This window comes from Hypanus sabinus, chromosome 5 (assembly GCF_030144855.1).
Source record: "Hypanus sabinus isolate sHypSab1 chromosome 5, sHypSab1.hap1, whole genome shotgun sequence".
NCBI classification, from domain to species: domain Eukaryota; kingdom Metazoa; phylum Chordata; class Chondrichthyes; order Myliobatiformes; family Dasyatidae; genus Hypanus; species Hypanus sabinus.
Window position 1 is genome coordinate 106,474,335 of NC_082710.1, and position 22,338 is coordinate 106,496,672.

Consider the following 22,338-nt stretch of genomic DNA (forward strand, 5'->3'; position numbering starts at 1 on the left):
GGCCTCACCATATTAGATACATCCCTATCCATCCCTCCCCCATCCTCTATGCCGAACAAAGGATCTTTAACCTGAAACGTTAACTCTGCTTCTCGCTCTGCAGAAACTACCTAGCCTGCTATGCGCTTCATTTCTAGCTTTGTATATCTCAAATATCAACAATGTGCCAGTGAGAATGTCATTGATACTGTAATCCCAGCAGATCAGCTGGGGTACGGTTGTGGGGCAGGAGGAAAAATGAGCACAGTAAATGTAAATCTGTTGAACTACTTTCTACGGATTCTCAGAATTTATGTAATGGTTACCTTCATTAATGATATTCTGATGGTTTCCACAATACACTCAGTGGTACCTCCTGTACCTAATAAAGTGGCCACTGAATACATGTTCATGTTCTTCTGCTGCTGTAGCCCATCCACTTCAGGGTTTGACGTGTTGTGCATTCAGAGATGCTCTTCTGCACACCACTGCTCTAACGCATGGTTATTTCAGTTACTGGCTTCTTCCTGTCAGCTTGAACCAGTCTGGCTTTTCTTCTCTAACCTCTCTCATTAACAAGGCATTTTCGCCTACAGAACTGCCACTTTGGATTTTTTTTTTTGTTTTTCTCACCATTCTCTGTAAACTCTGGGGGCTGTGTGTGTGAAAATCCCAGGAGATCCACAGATTCTGAAATACTTAAACCACCCTGTCTGGCACCAACAATCATTCCACAGTCAAAGTCACTGAGATAATCTTTTTCCCATTCTGATGTTTGTTCTGAACAACAATTGAACCTCTTGACCATGTATGCATGCTCTTATGCATTGAATTGCTGCCACATGATTAGCTGATTTGATATTTGGACTCCCACAGTTCAAAGACGTACCAGTTGGTAGGTTAAATGGTTGTTGCAAATTGTCCTGTGGTTGGGCAAGGATTAAATCTGGGGAGGGGTTTGCTGGGCAGTATGGCTTGAAGGCCCAGAGGGCCTACATTGTGCTGGATCTCAATAAATAAATAAGTAGATGAACGAGCAGTTGCACAGATGTACTTAGTGAAGTGGCCACTGAAGCATACACTTCAAAGTTGGTGAAAATCCGGTTATATAAACACTGCCTAGGGGTTTGACGTGAAGCCTGATGAACAAGTTCACAGTTTCAGTGACTTACACAGGTAAGACAGTTACTATCTCAGAAGATGCTTCAAAGTCAGTGAGCACATCCGTACTGAGCCTAAAGTGATGCAGAACGCTGAGTTGCTGATGGAAAAGAGTTGGATTTTTGCCAGGGAGTGATTTGAAAAGTGTAATGCTTCATTTTCTGCTGAGATGAGGCAACTGCTGTCAAATCAAGTATTCTTGCCAGATGAAAACCAGTGTTATTGTATGACATTTGCAACCTCCGGTTAACCCTAGTTATAATCTTTATGACTTACATTGCATGATCAAAATGACTGGAAGCCTATTTAGTTCAACTAACTCCAATTATTCGCTTAACTGGTGTTCCACTTTTTGTGTCAAAAAAGTAATATTCAGGAATACGTGAACTTCTGAAAGTTGTGCCTGTAGAGATTGGGCCAAAGCAACTTAGTATGAAAAACCACGTAATGAAATTCAAGGAAAGAAAAATAATTATGTGAATGCTGTACATTAAAGTAGTAAGATCCAGGTGACTGGCTCGCCCACCGGGAGGAAGGATTTTCTTACCTTGCTGCTTGAAGCTCAATAATAACCGCTGAAAGGTAACTGGGACACCTCTGCCTCATTACAGCAATGTGATGTAAAATGATTAATACACTCCGCAGTGTATTCATATCCCAAATCTCCACTGCTCCCCACTTCTCTGCCTTTTCCCCTGTCTCTGTGGAGTACGATATAAATTACTTATTTTTTTAAAAATTCAGCCATTGGATGTGGGAATAACAGCAAAGCCCCCATTTATTACCCATTCCTAATAGTCCTATATGAGTCATTTCAGAATCTTATTCTCACTGGAGTTCAGATGAATGAGGGGTGACCTCAGTGGAACTTATCGAATGTTGAAGACCTCAATAGATTTGATTTGAAGAGGATGTTTCCTATGGTGGGAAAGTTGAAGACCGAAGGACATAGCTTCAGATTAGAGGGACGCCAATTTAAAATGAAGATGAGAATTTCTTTAGCCAGAGGGTGGTGAACATATGGAATACTTTGCCACAGGCATCTGTGGAGGCCGAGTCATTAAGAATATTTAAGGCAGAGGTTGATAGGTTCTTGATTAGACAGGGCATGAAGGGATACGGGGAGAAGGCAGGAGACTGGGGCTGAGAGGGAAATGGATCAGCCATGATGAAATGAATGGGCCAATTGGCCTAATTCTGCTTTTATATCTTATATAGTTTTATGGTTGTATATTCTCGTATTTCTCTTAAAACATGGGATGCTGTTCAGCCCATTAAGTATCTGCAATCCCCCTCAGCTGACTCCCCCGCAGATTTCCCTGCAAACTATTTTCTTTCAGATACCTATCCACTTCACTTTGATTCTCCTGCCATCACACTTACACCTACCATACCTACCACGATGCAGATATGTGCATTATGGATCGTCAGAAATGGTCTACTAAATTCGTAGAGATGGATTGCAGTCGCAGGCCCACGTGTTACCTGGTGGCAATTCAAAGCAGCCAGTTAACCAGGAATGTGGGGATGAACCAAAGCACTTGTGAGAAATCCACACGGACATGGGAGAACATGCAAACTCCACACAGTACTCAAAGGTTTGGATTGAATCGTGGATGCTAGAGCTATGAGGCAGGCAACATTAATTGCTGTGTCAATGTGCTGTCTCACTTGACTCGGCCTTTCATAGAATCACAGAACCACGTAGCACAGATACAGGCCCATTTCATCCATGCCTACTGTGATGCCTGCCTACATAAATCACATATCCCTCAGCCCATATCGCTCTATGCCAGGGATTCCCAACCCTTTGTATGCCGTGGACCAATACCATGAAGCAAGGGGTCTGTGAACCCCAGGTTGGGACCCCTGCTCCATGCCTTTCTTATCCAAATACCTGCACGAACACCTTTCATACATGGTGATTCTACCACCTCCCCAAGCAGTTCATTCTGGATATCTTTACTCTCTAATACAGCACTGTCTATGATCTGGCATAAGACCACAGTGGATCCGCACTCACATAAACACCCAACCATAAACATAAGAAAGTCTGCAGACGCTGAAATTCAAAACAACATGCGCAAAATGCTGGAGGAACTCAGCAGGTCAGGCAGCACCTGTGGTAATGAATAGTTGATGTTTTGAGCCAAGACCCTTCTTCAGGACTGAAGCCCAACCAGGTAAGAATGGCAGATTTCCTTCCAAAGAGCACACCAGTGAATCAAACGTGATCTTACATCTGACAGCTTAAGTATTTTTTAATTACAGCTTAATTATTTTAATTTAAATTTCCCAATGGCCATGGCAGGCCATTATTGGGTTACCTGTATTAAATACTCCGAAACCCGAGGAATAGTGAAAGCCACAGCCATGAATCACTAAACTGTTGCAGTGAGGTGCATTGTGGATTGGTTGGAAATGATTTAAAACTCAAGTTCCTACTAAATTAGTGGAGATGGGTCGTAGTCAGGGCCCCACATATAGGTACTCACCATATGAGGAAAAGTAACGTTCCAGAGCTAGTTCAAAATGTTGAACCAGTTCAGAACATTTATATCATCCTAAAAGGGGCAGTCTCCTTTTGAGTGGGCAAACTTTACTCTAGTTTGTAATTGTTTAAATCTATTAATTCACTGCCTATCAAAACATATCTTGCTGTCTCTCTTCACATCCTGTATTAGAAAATTCCCAGTTGCCACAGACATGGAAGTCCATTCGATTAAATAGATGCGTGACCTTACTTTAGGGGGTCATCGATGGAGAAGCCCTATAGTGCATGTCCTCACCAGATCGGGGCAGGTTTCCATTCCAACTCTTAACCCGAACAGTTCACAAGTCTGAAAAGCAGCTAAGAACTAAGTTCCGATCCAGCAGAATTTTGCTGCAGCCCATTAACAGCCAGCAAGTCCAAATGCTCCTTCATATAACAAGATAGGCATTCATGGGCTGGGAAGGACCTGAACTCCCTCTATAACAGTAACTTATTTACGTATTGCGCCCTTTGTGCCACAATGCCCATCAATTGCCTGATATGATTCTAGCCTAATAACAGGACAATTTACAATGACCAATTAGCCTACCAACCAGTACGTCTTTGGGCTGTGGAAGGAAACCAGAGAAAACCCACGCGTTATGGGGAGAACGTACAAACTCCTTACAGGCAGTGGCGAGAATTGAACCCAGGTTAACTGTACTGTAAAGTGTTGTGCTAACCACTATGCTACCGTGCTGCCCCTGATAATAATGATTTTGCATCAAAATTAATTTACAGGATTCAGAAGTTTTTTTCAGTGCCTTGCAGCTGTGTTGAGTCTCTATGTAAATGTAAACTTTCTTTTCTTTCATAATTATGTATTTTTTAACATTAAGCAAGAAAGCACACAGACTTACAAAATAACAGAACAAGGAATAAATGAAGTGCAAAATATTACAGATGTTGAACATCTGAAGTAAAACAGAAAATGCTTTAACAATCAGCAAATTAGGCTTCCAGAGGGCAAAGTCATAACATGAAGAAAACATGTTTTCTTCTGCTGCTATGGAAACACTACAATATGTTCTGAGTAATTTGTTAAGGGTAAAGGTAATTGTTAGACTGCAGGGAGGTGTACAGAAACAAAGGCTGCATGTAATGTTATCACCTGCAATTACATCTCCTCAATGTGCGCCTTCTCTAATTCATCATTTGGTTTCAGCAGGTTGTAGGTTTAACTCACACTCCAGAGTCCTAAGCACATAAGCTAGGCTGGCACACAGACCCTCATATAACAACACTGGTTCTATCTCAGATGAGTTAGTAAACCTCAGACTAATCCTCTCTCTCAAGTTCCATTCAATAATTCAGAGAAGACCAGAGATGACCAGCCACTCTCCTTGCTAACAATTTTCTGCTCACCCATATAAAAGGAATTTCTGTTTATGTTATTGCTACTTCGGAATTTTGTAGAGTCTCCCCAAAGAATGACGGGTGGCGAGCTGGAGGGACATCTCTACTAAAGGAGGTGAAAGGTGCTCCTCCCCTCCGCTAGCCTACAGGTCACCCTTGGGCAAGGTGTAGCAATTCCTTAGCCACACACCCCCTCCCCGACCAAGGTCATATGAAGCCTTGGAAGCAAGTGGTGGATGGTCCTATGAGCAGCTGGTGCATATCCCAAGTCCTGGTTATGCGATCACTGATGCTAGATGGACAATCTCTGAAGAGTATTGATAATGACTGGGGTCACCCATCCTGTAAAGACACTGCCCAGAAGAAGGTAATGGCAAACCACTTCTGTGGAGAAATTTCCCAAGAACAATCACGGTCATGGAAAGACCATGATCGCCCATGTCAAATGATAATGCACATAGTGAACAAACAAACCCAAAGAATCAAGCTCCTTGTGTTTATTTAAAATGATATGCTTTAGATATTAGAATCAGAAATAAAAACCGGACCTATTGGAAATAGGGGGAGAAGCAGAATATAAAGAGATTTGAATAGGAAGTGAAGTTTTATTTCCCTGACATTACGTTGGAGCAGAAAAAAAGTTAAAGGAGTAATATGTTCTTTGTGAGCTCAGTGCAGGAGAAAGGAGTTAAAAGCAAACTTGAAGGATAACATCTCTTTTTATCCCAAACAAGAGAAAAGCTGCAGATGCTAGAATCCAAGCAACACACACAAAATGCTGGAGGAGCTCAGCAGACCTGGCAGCATCTAGGAAAAGAGTACAGTTGACATTTCAGAAAGAAACCTTTTCGCAGGACTCCCTTATCTTTTCTTATGACTGGCCATGTTGAAGCTTTATAGATTTAGAGATGAATTCCCTGCTTCTGATAACTTGCTTTCTCTCTCTGTATCACTACTGGTCACATCTGCTGTCAGTTACCAGTTGGTGACACAAATACTGTTGGCAGAGTCTCGGACAGTGATGAGGAGGCAGCAAGGGGCGAAATACATCAGCTGGCGAATGGTGTTGCATCAACAACCTTGCACTCAGCACCTATAAGACCAAAGAAATTATTGTGGACTTCATGAACAGGAAGTTGAGGGGACTCACACTGGTCCTTATCGATAGGTACTGGAAAGGGTGATCAGTTTTAAGTCCCCAGGTGTCAATCTCTGAAGCTCTACTGGGGCCCAACCAACTGGCGCAATTACAAAGAAGACATGCCAGCTGGTATATTTCATTCAGAGTTTGAGGAGATTTAGCATGTCACAAATTTCTACAAATTTACTGTGGAGAGTATTCTAACTGACTGCAACCCCATCTGGTGTGGAGGTGTCATTGCACTGAATCAAAAAAAAATCTTCATTGAGTTACTTCATTGAGGGCATCTTCAAAAGACGATCCCCTCAAAAAGCAGCATCCATCATTAAGGACACCCTCTGTCCAGCACATACCCTCTTCTCATTACTACCATCAGAGAGGATATACAGGAGCCTGAAGGCAAGCACTCAACATTTTAGGAACAGCTTCTTCCCCTCTGCCACCTTATTTATGAGCCCATGAACACTACCTCATGATTTTTGCCATAAATACAAGAGATTTTGTAGCTATCTCAGCCTGAAACATCAACCCTTTATTCCTTTCCATAGATGCTACCTGACCTGTGTCACTCAATATTTTTGCACTATTTATGTAATTCATGCAGTGTATATTTACACTTCGTTGCCTCTCACTAACTGCTCACTCCCATGGCAACTTGTGTCTCAATCTATCACCCTTCATCAAACCTTTCCCTCACCTTCCCTGCTATGAAAACACAAACGTTTTCATCTTTTTTTCCAGTTCTCCCAAAGTATCCTGAAACTGTAGCATTCATTCAGTTTCTCTTTTCACAGATGCTACCTGACCTGTGGAGTGTTTCCAGCATTTTCTGTTTGTGCTTAAGTCAGAAGGAGGATTGGGTTGGATAATAGAAGAGATAGATTGATGGTCCAAGAGAAAAGCTAGTGGTGATAGGATAAGAAAAAAATTTAAAGCTGTGTCCAGGAGAAGATGTAAGTGGTTAGGAGGGGAGGGGGCGAGGGGCACTGAATAATTAGTAGCATCTGTTTTGAAAAATGTAAGCAGAAGTCCTGATCTGAAATCACCAAATTTAATATTAATTACAACATCTTACAAAGTGCCTGATCAGCAGATGGAGGTATGGTCCTTGACTTCCTTTCAAGTTTCTTGAAAATGCAAGGACATACAAAAGCCAATTTGCACATGGTTAGTTGGATAATCTTGGCACAATATTCTCTTTTATAGTGTTAGAGAAAAGACAAAAAGGAAAGGTGCTTTGTCCTTTTTAAATTCTTCACTTCTACCCGAGAGTGTGATTGGGTCTCAGGGTTAGTGTTTCATCTGAAAGAAAGGATACAAACTTGTTCAATAAAGTGAGTAGTCAAATTTCTGTTGCCATTAAGGCAGTAGCTATTGAACTTGGAAGTCTGATTGTAGCAGTTCAAACAAGTTGTTGTTTGACAGTAATTATTCCAATTATACTTCTTTGGCTGTGAAGAACTTTGAAACTTGCTTTGAAAAAACCGTGTAAACAATAATTCTATCTTGAACATATTATTTTTTCATTCTCCGAGTCTCTATCACATTAAATAATCCATTTTCTCAGCCTGGCTTGCACTGATAACTCCATACTAAATTACACTTCTGGTCGTTTGAAAACAAAAAGACCTGGAAGTTTTCAGCTGGTCAGTTTGAAAATAAAATATTTAAGTCTCAGAGCACCTCATTTATCTGAAACATTTTTCCTGCTATTTTGGGTAATTTAGTTCAGGGCTGCCTGCAGATACTGAGTGACACAACATGAGATTTAACAGAAGTGAATATGCTTGGAGTCCTTCAATTTTGTGTTTTATATTGTGTGTTTTTCACTAGTTTTTTGCCATTTGCACCATTTGGGTTTGATGGGGGGAGGGGTTTGATGATTTTTCTTTGCACTGGTTCCATGGTTTTCTTTGTTTCATGGTTGTCCGTGGGAAGACAAATCTCAGTTATATACTGCATACATACTTTGAGAATAAATGTACTTTGAATCTTTGAACTATAATCATATGCTGTTTCCTATAATCCCATAACATCAGTGCTACTTCATTATTACCCCTCAGTCACTCCATCTGTACAGTCTAACATCACCTTATGGACATACACTCAATGTACGTGAACTATCTTATGTATTTATATTTATAGTGTTTTTTAATTATTATTGTGTGCTTTATCTTTTACATACCACGTTGGATCCAAAGTAACAATTCTTCTGTTCTCCTTACACTTCTGTACAGGAAATGACATTAAGCAATCTATAATTTAAAGTAAAACATAGACCGCTGTTAGATTAGTTTACTTAGCTCCCTAATGACATTGTATCAACGGCCAGCCTGATGAGGGAGTGTTGAGAGTTGTATGTTGGAACAAGCATAGAAATACTGGAAGAACTTAACCTGTCAAGCAGCATCTGTCATTTTGTTGTCATTTTGGGGCAAAGACCATGCATCAGAAGCCTTCATCGTTTTTGATTAAGGAATTTTGAGTTGAAACGTTAATTATATTTCTCTTTCCTCAGATGCTGCTGAGAGTTTTCAGTATTTCTGTTTTTGGATTTGAGTTTCTGATGAAGGGTCTTCAACTTAAAACATTAGATAATTTCTCTTTCTAAAGATGCTCCTTGGCTCCTGAATTCTTCCAGCATTTGTAGAAGATTGAGTGGAGATTTTATAGAGGTATACAAAATTATGAGTGGTATAGACAGGGTATAAGAAAGCAGGCTTTTTCCACTGAGGTTGGGTGGGACTACAACCAGAGGTCATGGTTTAAGAGTGAAAGATGAAAAATTTCAGGGGAACATGAGGGAAACTTTCTTCACTCAGAGGGAGTTGAGAGTGTGGAATGAGCTGCTAGTGCAAGTGGTGCATGCAAGCTTGATTTCAATGTTTAAGAGAAGTTTGGACAGGTACATGGATGATAGGGGTATGGGGGGCTATGGTTCCAGTGCAAGTCGATAGGAGCAGGCAGTTAAATGGTTTGGCATGGACTAGATGGGCCTGTTTCTGTGCTGTAGTTTTCTATGTCTTTATTTCCGGTTTTGTTTCAGATTCCAGCATGCGTGGTCTTATTACGTAACTTGTATGTTTGATTGGTCAATCCCTTCATGTAGCAGAGTTGCCTAGTGTGGCCTCTAGTTCCATCTGCCCAGCTAATGCCATAATTCCTATTGAGAGGGAATGAGGAACAGTCATTAACCTGGATCTTCCCACCTCTTTTTCCATCACAGATACTGACCGAATGCTTCTAGCATTTTCTCTTCACATTTCATCAAAGCAGGACCCGATACACAGTCTAAATAAAAATAAATTTCCAATCGATATAAGGCCATAAGCCGATCTCAGACTTTGCTGCTGTGCTTTTACGTTCTCACATCAGTTGGATCACCAGTGAGAGGGTTTGATTTCATGTAAATAAACATCAGGGAAGATGTAATATCTGCTGCTAGTCTGCTCTCACTCATTTTTCACTTTTGCTTTAAGAAAAAATAATATTCTCTTATTTTTAATCTTTTCTTAAAGATCCATTATCCTCTGTTTATCTTACAAAAAAACATGTCACAGAATAAAATAATAATTTCAGTCTCATGGAATACCTGAAGTTTAAAAAGCAACTTCACAACTGGAGAAAGAATACATTTACATAAAGAAAATGAATTGCAGAACAACTATTAATGTCTTTCACACAAACTAAGTCTATTTCAGTCTGGCTATATTTCTGATTTTACATTACATTTTTAGTGTTGTGTTGAGTGGATAGTAATTGCTTCATAGATTACGAACCCATGATCTTTCTGTTTAAATCATTGCAAAGACGAATAAACTAATCACAGCATAATATTCAACTCTTTGAAATGTCCCTTCTGTTTTTCATCTCATGCACAGCAGTAGCTAAAATCCAGAGTGAAGCCAAATATAATTTGTTCGCTTTACGGAAGGTTAACATTACACCACCAAATGGTGACTAAGATTTAATTATCTCCTCAGCAATCATTCACAGTGATAGTTTGACACCTCAGTGAAGGAGAAACTTAATATAATTAAAGACTCCATATACATAACTATTCAAAAAATGGATTAGAATGAGTAAGTTGCTATACTTTCTATATATGGTTATTAAAAACATTTGATGAATTTCACATTGATAAATACTGATTCAAGTGAATACTTCAAAGTGCCCTTCATACATTTTTCCTCAAAGTTTTATTTGCAATGATTTTGTATCCAAGCCTAGATTCCTCATATCTATGCTAACAAATTGTTCAGAGCTACAGAACAGCAAATGTGCCAAATCTTAAAAATTGTTTGTGATCCAAAAATTATTTACTTACTTACTAGCCATTACTAGCCATTTGCAGGTGTTTAGGGCAGCAGTAAAGGCCCTCCATCTCTGGTGGTGTTCAGGGCTTCCTTCATCACGTCAGTAGCTTCCTCTCGGTTTTCACTACAGCAGTCATGCAAGTCCTGGGTGGAGACACAGAAATACTGTCACACGCAGATGTAGAAGGATTCTTCATTGCTGTTTCAGTAAGAGTTTTGTTCCAGAGCTTGTTAGCCCTGAGCTGAACGTCCAAACCTGAAGGACCGGTGGACAACTTTTAGCCTGGTCTCTACCCTTTGACTCATTTGGCATGGGTGACCCTACCAAGAGTCAAAGCATAAAGCCCTGAAGCTATCCAACATAGATCTCTGGACCATTGAGACATGCGAGTCTCCAAACCATGACAAGGTTGTGGTCTTCTTGGAAGTTTATGAAATAGGTTTTACTAATATTGATAGACAGTTTGCATAGTTTAGCAAGGACTATCTAGCTTAATGGCCAATTGCTAATGATACTCATTGTACAGAAGCTTGATGGAAGACGTGCATTATCTACAAAGGGAAGCCCATAAATGATAATAAAGAGAAGATCTCAGTCGTGAGTAACTGAGGGACCTTGGCATACAAGTCCAAGAATCCCTGAAGATGGTATCACTGGTGAATAAAATGGTTAAGAAGGCATATTGTATTTCATAGTATGTAAAAGCACGAAGGTAATGGTACAATTTATAAGATTCTAGTTAGATCACAGCTGGAATACTCCAAGTAACTCTGGTCACCACATAATGGGAAGTTTGTGAATGCACCAGAGAGATCGCAAAGGAGATGCACCAGGACGATGCCTGGAATTAAATAAGTTACGAAGGGAAACTAGAAAAGCTGTGTTTGTTTTCCCCTGGAGCAGTGCAGGTGATGGGGATCTGATTAGTGTTGACAGTCATGGAAAGGGTAGATAGAAAAACATCTTGATATCTATAAACACACACAAAATGCTGGTGGAACGCAGCAGGCCAGGCAGCATCTATAGGGAGAAGCGTTGTCGACGATTCAGGCCGAGACCCTTTGTCAGGACATTTTCACCAGCATTTTGTTTGTGTTGCTTGAATTTCCAGCATCTGCAGATTTCCTTGTGTTTGATATCTGTGAAACCTGGTTTGAACTAAGGGTAGCTGTTGTGTATTTGATATTTTAGTTATATTTGAGTAATCTTGTATATAGATTGTTAAACGAAACATTCTTGTTCACTTAAATAATGACAGGTTATATGTAAAATGTGTTAATTGCATTCTTCAGCACGCTACCACGTGATATGTGCATGCCTCACTAAAGTAAACTCAAAGTTAAACCATAAGATGCAAGAGCAGAATACCATCTCGCCCATTGAGTCTGCTCCACCATTCAATCATGTCTGATCCTTCTTTCATCTCCTCAGACCCACTCCCCAGCCTTCTCCCCGTAATCGTTGATGTCATGTCCAGTCAAGAACCTATCAAGCTCTGCCTTAAATGCACCCAGTGACTTGGCCTCCACAGCTGCCCATGGTAATAAATTCCACAAATTCACTACCTGTGGCTAAAGAAATTTCTGCACATTTCTGTTTCAAATGGATGCACCTGTATCCTGAGATTGTACCCTCTTGTCCTAGAATTCCCCAACATGGGAAACATCCTTTCCATGTCTACTCTGTCTAGGCCTTTCAACATTCAAAAGGTTTCAATGAGATTCCCCCTCATCCTTATAAATTCCAGCAGGTACTGACCCAGAACTATCAAACATTCCTCCTATGATAACCCTTTCATTCCTGGAATCATCCTTGTGAACCTTCTCTGAACCCTTTCCAGCACATCTTTTCATAGATGAGGAGCCCAGAACTGTTCACAATACTCAAGGTGAGGTCTCACCAGTGTTTCATAAAGCCTCAGCATCACATCCCTGCTCTTGTATTCTAGATCTCTTGAAATGAACGCCAGCATTGCATTTGTCTTCCTCACCACTGACTCTACCTGCAAGTTAACCTTTAGGGTGTTCTGCACAAGGACTCCCAAGTCCCTTTGCATCTCAGAATTTTGAATTTTCTCCCTGTTTAGAAAATAGTCTGCACATTTATTTCTACTACTGCACTGCATGACCATGCATTTTCCAACTTTATATTTCATTTGCCACTCTCTTGCCTTTTCTCCTAATCTGCCTAAATCCTTCTGCAGCCCACCTGTTTCCTCAACACTACCTGCCCATCTACCAATCTTCATATCATCTGCAAACTTAACAACAAAGCCAGCTATTCCATTATCTAAATCATTGATATACAGCATAAAAAGAATCTGTCCCAACATCAATCCTTGTGGAACACCACCAGTTACTGGCAGCCAACCAGAAAAGGATCCTTTTATTCCCACTCACTGCCTGCTACCAATCAACCAATGTTCCAACTATGCCAGTAACTTCCCAATAATACCATGGCCTCTTAACATGGTAAGCAGCCTCATGTGTGACATCTAGTCAAAGGCCTTCTGAAAGTCCAAATATACAACATCCACTACATCATCTTTATCTATGCTAGGTGTAATCTCCTCAAATAATTCCCTCAGGTTCATCAGACAGGATTTTCCCTTAAAGAAACCATGCTGACTTTGTCCTATCACACCCATATTTCAGACTCCCCTGTCTTCCTTTGAATTAGTTTAATGTTTTGAAGTTACAAAACATAACACTGGTGATGAAATGAACCCAGGATGGTTATCGACCTGCTGAGGTGCAATGAGATGTTCAAGTGCAAAAAAACAGCACAGTGAGGAACTGGGAAACAGTGCCGCATGTGTTCTTTGGAAGGGAAGACATGATCAAGTTTTTTTAAAAGGCAGTTAATGGAGGAATTCCCAGGTTCATAAAGAGTGATTAACAAGTGAGCATATGAATGGCTATGTCAGAAAAAAAGACACAGTTGATTACACAATGGGTAATTGGCTTATGTACACTAAGCTATTGGAACAGTTTTTGAAGAAAACTTCAGAGAAGCAGGTACCAATTTTGCTAAGTGCATTGGTTTAAAGGCATATAGTTTGCTTCAAAGTTTAACTGCTCCAACTAAACCAGCAAGAATGAGCTTCCTTGATATTGTAAAATTAATGCAGGAACATGTCAAACCAAAGCCATAGTTGACTGCAGAAGCACAAGCATAAGTGGAATCAAAAAGTAGGGGAGTCCATTTCAGTGTTCGTGAGATCGTCAGTTCGGTAATGGTCTTAATGATACACTAAGAGATCATTTAGTTTGTGGAATCTTTAAAAAAAGCATTCAAAAATGGCTCCTAACAGAAGCACAACTTACATTCAAAAGAGCAGTTGAAACCACTATTTCAATGGAAACTGCAGACAGAGGTGCAATTGAGTTGCAGTCAGGAATGAAAGTGAGCGTGAACAAAACTGCAATGTCTGAACAGAAGTTGGCCTGGCCAAACAAACGGTGTTACTCTTGTGGTAGGGGTTCACATTCACCAAACAAATGCAGGCTTAAAGGAGAAACCCGAGGAAAATGCAACGAAATAGGACACATAAAAGAGCATATTGAGCTGACAACTATGGACTGCACAGGGAAGAGAAAAGGTTAAACAGTCAAGTTGCAGTTTCAAAAAGAGCACTAATCTACATGCTATTGATAAAATATCTGATAATGATGAGAGTGAAACATTACTGGGTACCATTGAGATTTACGAAGTGAAAACTAGCAATAGACAAGTATTATGGCTTACACCAGTCATACCATAAAATGAGACTGAACAGCATTTCAAAGATATCACTTTGAAGATACCACAAAGATATAAATGAAGCACGCAGATATCCAACTAAGAATTTACAATGGAGAAAACATAAATCCTGTGGGAGCAACATTCATATCAGTGAAATACAACCAACACTGAGTTTGTATGTGTTCAAAACAGAAGGACCAGCATTGTGGGGACATGAGACAACTATAAACTGATTGGAGACCCATCTACAATTTGCATGTCACTTCCCCTGCAATGAAGGCAACTGAAAGTGAGTTAAGGAAGGTTACTGGATGATACCACAACTTTCTGCATGCCAAACACTATAAACTGTTGCCAACAGAGGACAAACAGGTGTTGGTGCTAACCTCTGTGCCTTTAGTTGGAAAGCATATTCGACCAAGGAAGGAGCATGCTGCTCAGAGGAAGTGTGAAAGTGATGAAAGCATAACCACTGGCTTTGTGACTTTGTTCCTAAGATGGAGGTTAAATAGTTTACTATCGATTAGTTTCACTCCGGTGGGGGCCTTGATAAAGGTGGACAATAATAGTCTTCGCTGAGACTGAGCTTGTTGCAGACCCATTCAATCAAACCATGGCTTAAGCGCCACCATGAAGTAACGTGGAAGTGAATTTCTGCAGTCAGCCAAATTTGAGATGGAGGTTCTACAATCCATCCCCCCCCCCCCCACTTAAGAGTCAAAGGCTCTCCTGAGCTTCAGAAGGTCCAGGCATTGTGATTGGTGCTGCTGTCTGCAATTCTCACACAGTCCAAAACCACAATCAAAGTAGAGTTCATTGTCAGGTTCATGGGTACATGTTTGCACAAGTAAAATGAAATGTACCAACAAGTATATGAAACATAGAAACAGAATTAGGCCATTTGGCCCATTGAGTGTGCTGCATCATTCCATCATGGCTGATTTACTCTTCTCCTTCACCCTTTCTCCTGCCTTCTCGCTGAAAGCTTTGATGACTTACTGATCAGAAACCTATCAACTTCCACGTTAAGTATGCCCAAAGTCTTGGCCTTCACAACTGTCCGTGACAATGAATTCCACAGATTCACCATCCTCTGCCTAAATACATCCCTCCTTATCTCTGTTCTAAAGGAAAGTCTTTCTGTTCTGAGGTTCTAGCCTCTGGTGCCGGAGTTCCCCACTACTGGAAAAATCCTCTCCCTGTCCACTCTATCTAGGCTTGTCAATGTTTGATAAGTTTCAATCAGACCATCCCTCATTCTTCCAAGCTCCAGCAAGTACAGGCCCAGAGCCATCAAATGCTCCTCAGACATTAACCCTTTCATCCTCGGGGCCCTCTCCAGTCTCAGTATATCCTTCCATAGATAAGGAACCCAAAACTCCTCACAATACTTCAGGTGCAATCAGGCCAATGCATTACATCCTTGTTTTTATATTACATGGCATTAGATAGGCTGCAACCATGAGAAAAAACATAAATTACATGTAAATACACACAATTAGAACAACACCGGATAAAGTCCATTGTAATGCAAAGTAATTAAAGTGGTCATAATGTTGCTATATAGAGGTAATGATTATTTCTGTGCTGGTTGGTTCAAGGACCAAGTGGCTGTAGGGAAGAGTTGTCAGGTGGTGAAGATCATATCACCTTTAGCAGCTACTTGAAAAACAAACCAAAACTGCTGAGAGACTGAGAGAGGGACTCGATGCTGTATAATGCTCTTTCAGATAACTTTGTGTAAGGAAATGTCCTTTTTGACTTCCAGATGAGACAGAAAAAGTACATTTAATCCTTTAATAAAAATCCAGCAAAGACGAACTACCAAAAATAGCGATAACAAAATTAACAATACTAACAAAGTTTGCAGAATTAGCGATATAAGCATAATAAGCAAAAGTAGCAGTGAACAATAAATACTCATCCCCTGCTCAGTCTATTTTCGATTAAGCTAATGGAACAAAGGGTGAATATGTGACAATACTCATTTACCTCTTCTTCTTCTTGTCCCCATAGCTCCCAGTGTAGGCAATAGGTGACCCCCACCCCATCTCCATGGTCCAAAGGCAATGGTATGATTGGAGTTCATCAATGTTTCTATAATCGATTGCACCCACTGTACAGGGGATGGACCTGTACAGCCCTGACGGACGGCCAGCCTTACCCATCTCCACCTCTCACAATGGGGATGTAGGATTGGATGTTGAGAGGCTCGTTTGCTTCTACCATGCCCAACCCACATGACAGTTTACCATAACCCTAAATAAGACACGCAACACAAAATGTAATACAGACAGACAGAAAAAAATTACATGGCTCCGATATCACCTATGCCCTTCAATCACCTGCTTTAATTTATTTCATCACTTCATCTATGCAATCTGTACCTATGTTTAGCTTCATCAGATACAGTAAGAAGGGAGTGCCTACCCTCAGGTATGTATACTCAGAGCTAGTGCTGTCTCAGAAACTGTTAAGAAGCCTATCAACGCTTTCTCTTCCACAGATCATCAGGTCAGGATAAATGAAGGTTGACATCAAGCCAAGTCCTGAGCTTAATCAGGTGAAGATGTATTTTCATATCAGACTTGTATGGAAGTCAACCCTTTAACAGAGCAGCCACTAGCTTACCAAGGGAACTGTCATTGTGATTTCATTATCGTGTCACTGAAGAGAATTACATAGGACAACTTCCAGTGAACTGTTCAAATGCAGCGATGAAATGTCAGGACTGAATGAATCATGCATTTTCTATTTTGGGTGAATATTTTTTCATAAACCTTTGCCTTATGTAATTTATGTCAAAAGTAATAGAATGTAATGTTCTTTTTCTGAAGAACTCAATGTATTTTTCCATAGCTAATGCAACAAAACAAATTTAAATATTATGGTAAAGATTTTTGATGAATTTAATTTAAATAGCAAATGCTTCTTAAGCGTTTGAATATCTGTAGTAAGTTAGTGTCCATGTAAAAATTGCCCACGCAGGTTGAACTACCAAGCACTAGACCCATGGAATTACATGATCACTGTTTTGCTTTGGTACGTAAGATGTGTGTTAGATATGCGAGTTAGGACCACAAGGAAAAAAATGGCTGGAGTTGCTTAGCTCTTTGGTGCAAGGGTGTTTATTGTGTGCATCAAAAATCAAACTTACAAAAATTAGCAAAAATCATGAAAAGAAAACTGCCAATATTTACAAAATGATATCTACCAGAAAATACAATTATGGATCTGTACTATTTTGTCCAGTGTGACCTCCTGGCAACCTCTAACTCTCTCTCCCACTGAGAGCGATGAACCAGGACATACCCACAAAGTTAACTTAAGACTACACATGAATTAGAATATGATGTAGTTACAATCATATTACAGAATAAACAGAAGTATCTACCTTATGTACAGTATACAAAATATATATATATATATACACACACACTTACACATCTCTATTACTAAAGAAATGGAATATTCTGCCATGTATAGCAGGAAAGGCAACATAAGGCAAACTTGAGTGCATCAGCTCAGTTTCGGACCCATTATGAGAATTACCAGGGGAAGACTGAAGCACATACTCTCAGCGCAACAACAGCAGAATGACAAGGCAATGTTAGTGTGTGTATGAATGCACATGTATAAGGAGTGTGTTTACCAAGTGCTTTCCATTACATAATATTCATTATAATCTAAGATTTTTCTACTGTAGATTTTATATTACTATATATTTATAATAATATTTTCAGCAGGCTAATGAATCTTTAAACCAATTACAATAGCCCCTCTAATTTTTGTGCAAATATACATTGTTATTTTCAATCATGAGAATAGGCAGTCATTTTGTGAGCAATTTCAATATAAATCCACTGTCAGAAAATTGACAAAATGGGCATAATGCTGGTTTTATGCTTAAAGAATTCTACATGATTTGAATCAAAGTAGGATGGAAAACCAGTATTCAACAGAGAGATACAAGAGACTAAATAGGACACAGAATATTACAGCATAGCACAGATCCTTCAGCCCATGATGTTCTGTTGACCTTAACCTATTCTAAGGTCCATCTAACCTTTTTTATGCCATGAAACACTATTAACTGTGGAGTCCATGAACCCCAGGTTGAGTACCCTTGAACCCAACCCTCCTAGATAGCCCTCCATTGTTCTATCATCCATGTGCCTCTCTAAGACTTTCTTAAATGTCTCTACTGTATCTGCCTCTAGCACCACTTCTGGCAGGGTATTATACGCACCCATTATTCTCTCTGTTAAAAACTTACCTCTGCATCCTTCCCTATTCTTTTCTCCATGGAATTATTACCCCTTGTCTTAGCCATTTCTGCTCTGGGAAAAAGTCTCAGGCTAGCTTCTCTATCTACATCTCTTATTGCCTTATACGAGGGGTAATTGATAAGTTTGTGGCATAAGGTAGAAGGAGTCAATTTTAGAAAACCTAGCACATTTATTTTTCAACATAGTCCCCTCCTACATGTACACACTTAGTCCAGTGACCGTGGAGCATACGGATCCCTTCTTTGTAGAAGTGGTCCACAACAGGGGTCATTGATAAGTTCGTGGCTAAGGTAGAAGGAGATGAGTTATTAACTTCAAACTTTCTGCATCATCACTCAAAGAGTTGAACTGCACGTGCGTTTAACGAGAGCATCCTGGACCTCCAGGTGGTCCACAGCAAGGGTGATTGATAAGTTTGTGGCCTAAGGTAGAAGGAGATGAGTTGTACAGCTCTCGTTACGAGCACATTGAGTGAAAATGCAGTAAGTTTGAAGTTAATAACTCTTCTCCTTCTACCTTAGGCCACGAACCTATCAATCACCTCAGGCTGTGGACCACTTCTGGAGGTCCAAGACACCGACTTCTACAAAGAAGGGATCCGTATGCTCCACAACCTCTGTACTAAGTGTGTAAATGTAGGACAAATAAATGTGCTAGGTTTTCTAAAATTGACCTAATTCTACTTAAGGCCACAAACTTATCAATCACTCCTCGTACAACTCTATCAAGTCACCTCTCATACTTCTTCACTCCAAAGAGAAAAGTCCTAGCTTTGCTCAGCCTATCCTAAAACAAGCTCTTTAATCCAGGCATCATCCTGATAAATCTCTTTTGCACCCGCACTAAAGCTTCCAAAGGTGCTGAAAATCTGGAGCAATATGCAAAAGCTGCAGGAACTCAACAGGTTAGTTAGCATCTGTGGGGAGAAGTGGACAGCTCATATTTTGGACTTAACTGGGTTCAGTCAGATCTAGGGTCTCAACCCAAAACATTGACCACCCATTTGTTCCATAGATGCTGCCTGACTCATTGAGTTCCTCCAATTTTTGGTACATTGCTTCAGCATTCAACAGAATTTTCGGTATCGCTTGCCTATCCAAAATAAAGATAGGCTATTTAACTTGATGGAATCTGAGCTGTCCCACTTTGGTCTTTGCTGATCGTCTGTGTGTACTTGAACATTGAGCATGGATCACTAAATGATAATAAAAAGTAGGAACTAATTAATTTGGGAGTTCTCCAGCCTAAGCATCATATATGAATCACTTAGGATAATATGCAAAATGGGGTTTATGTTAAGTTTTTATATATTTCTATTAAGAGATACTGCACAGTTATAGCATGCAGAGTCAGCTCTGATGAGCCAGTGAGATCTACAGTGAGATCCAACAGACAGAAAGGTGGATCTATAACACCTCATGGAGAGGGAAGGGCATGATAAGGTACAGAAAAAGCTATAGAGCCATAGTGAAGTACAACACAGAAACAGGCCCTTCAGCCATCTAGTCCATGCTGAAATCATTTAACCTGCCTTATCCCATCAACTTGCATCAAAACCATAGCCCTCCATACCCCTACTATCCACATACCTATCTAAACTTCTCTTAAACGTTGAAATCGAGCTTGCATGTACCACTTGCACTGGAAGCTCATTCTGCACTCTCACCACCCTCTAAGTGAAAAGAGCAGTGCTCCCCTTAAACTTTTCACCTTTCACCATTAACCCATGACCTCTGGTTACAGTTCCACCCAACCTCAGTGGAAAAGGCCTTGAAGGACTCTATAAGATTGGTTAGAGATAACTTACATTTACCCTATCTATACCTTTTATAACCTTGTATGCCTATATGCCTCTATCAAATCTCCTCTCAATCTTATATATTCTAAGTGGTACAGCCCTAACCTATTCAATCGTTCCTTATAACTCAGGTCCCCCAGATCCAGCAACATCCTTGTAAATTTTCTCTGTACTCTTTCAATCTTATTTACATCTTTCCTGAGGTAGGTGACCAAAACTCCACACAGTACTCCAAAGTAAGCCTCACCAATGACTTATACAACTTCAACATAATATCCTATCTCCTGTACTCAATAGATTGATTTATGAAGGCCAAAATGCCAAATGCTTTCTTTACAACTCTATCTACCTATGATGCTACTTTCAGCCAGTTATGGACCTGTATTCCCAGATCCCTTTGTTCTACCACAGTCCTCTGTGCCCTACTGGTCACTGCATAAGACCTACCCTGGTTAGTCCTGCTGAATCGAGTCAAACCCATTATCAAACAGATCACTGATATAGATGACAAACAAAGGACCCAGCACTGATCCCTGCGGCACACCACTAGTCACAGACCTCCAGTCAGAGAGGCAACCATCTACTACCACTCTCTGGCTTCTCCCACAAAGTCATTATCTAATCTAATTTACTAGCTCACCCTGAATGCCGAGTGACTGAACATTTTGACCAATCTCCCATGCAGGACCTTGTCAAATGTCTTGCAAAGTCCATGTGAACAACATGCACAGCCTTGCCTTCATTCACTTTCCTGGAAACTTCCTTGAAAGACTCTATAAGATTGGTTAGACATAACCTACCACACACAAAACCATGCTGACTAACCTTAATCAGTCCATGTCCATCCGAATACTTATATATCCGGTCCCTCAGAGTACTTTCTATTAACATTCCCACAACTAATGTCATTCCCACCTTTTTATGATTTCCCAGTTTATATTTAGAACCTTTTTTAAACAGCAGAACAACATTGGCTGTACTCCAATCCTCTGGTGTCTCTCCTGTCACTAAGGATGATTTAAATATCTCTACAATGGCCCTGGAAATTCCTACACTTGTTTCCCATGGAGTCCAAGGGAATACTCTGTCAGACCCTGGGGATTTATCCACCCTGATTTGCCTCAGGATTGCAAACAGCTCCAGCTCTGTAATCTGTACAGGATCAATGAAGTTGATGCCGCTTTGCCTCATCTCTATAGACTCTGTGTATTTTTCCTGATACAGATGCAAAAAATGTATTTAAGATCTCTCCCATCTGCTTTGGTTCCACACATGGATTGCCATTCTGGTCTTCCAGTTTTGTCCCTTGCAATCCTTTTGTTCTTTACTTATCTATAGAATCCCTCAGGATTCTCCTTTACCTTGTCTGCTAGAACAACTTCATGCCTTCTTTTAACCTTCCTGATTTCCTAGTGATCTCTTACATTTCTTATACTTCATAAGCACATCATATGTTCCTACTTGCCTATACCTGCTATGTACCTCCTTTTTCCTCTCTTAACCAGGGCCTCAATATCTCTTGAAAATGAAGATTCTCTACACTTGTTATCTTTACATTTTATTCTGACAAGCATATACAAGCTTGGTGCTCTCAAAATTTCAGTTTTGAAGGCCTTCCACTTTCCAAGTACACCCTTGCCAGGAAACAGCCTGTTCCAATTCACACTCATCAGAGCATTCTGTTAGCATCAAAGTTGGCCTTACTCCAAATTAGAATCTAAATCTGCAGACCAGAATTACCTTTTTGCATACTTTTAAACTAATGGCATCGTGGTCATTGGATGCAGTGTTCCCCTAAGCAAACTTCTATCACTTGCCCTGTCTCATTCCCTAATAACAGATCCAATATCACATACTCTCTCGTTGAGATGTCAACGTACTATACTGATGAAGGAAACTTTCTAGAACACAGTAGACAAACTCTATCTCACTTAGTCCTTTTACAGTATGGGATTCTCAGTCAATATGGGGAAAGTTAAAATCACTTCCTATAACAGCCTTAGGTTTCTTGCAACAGTCT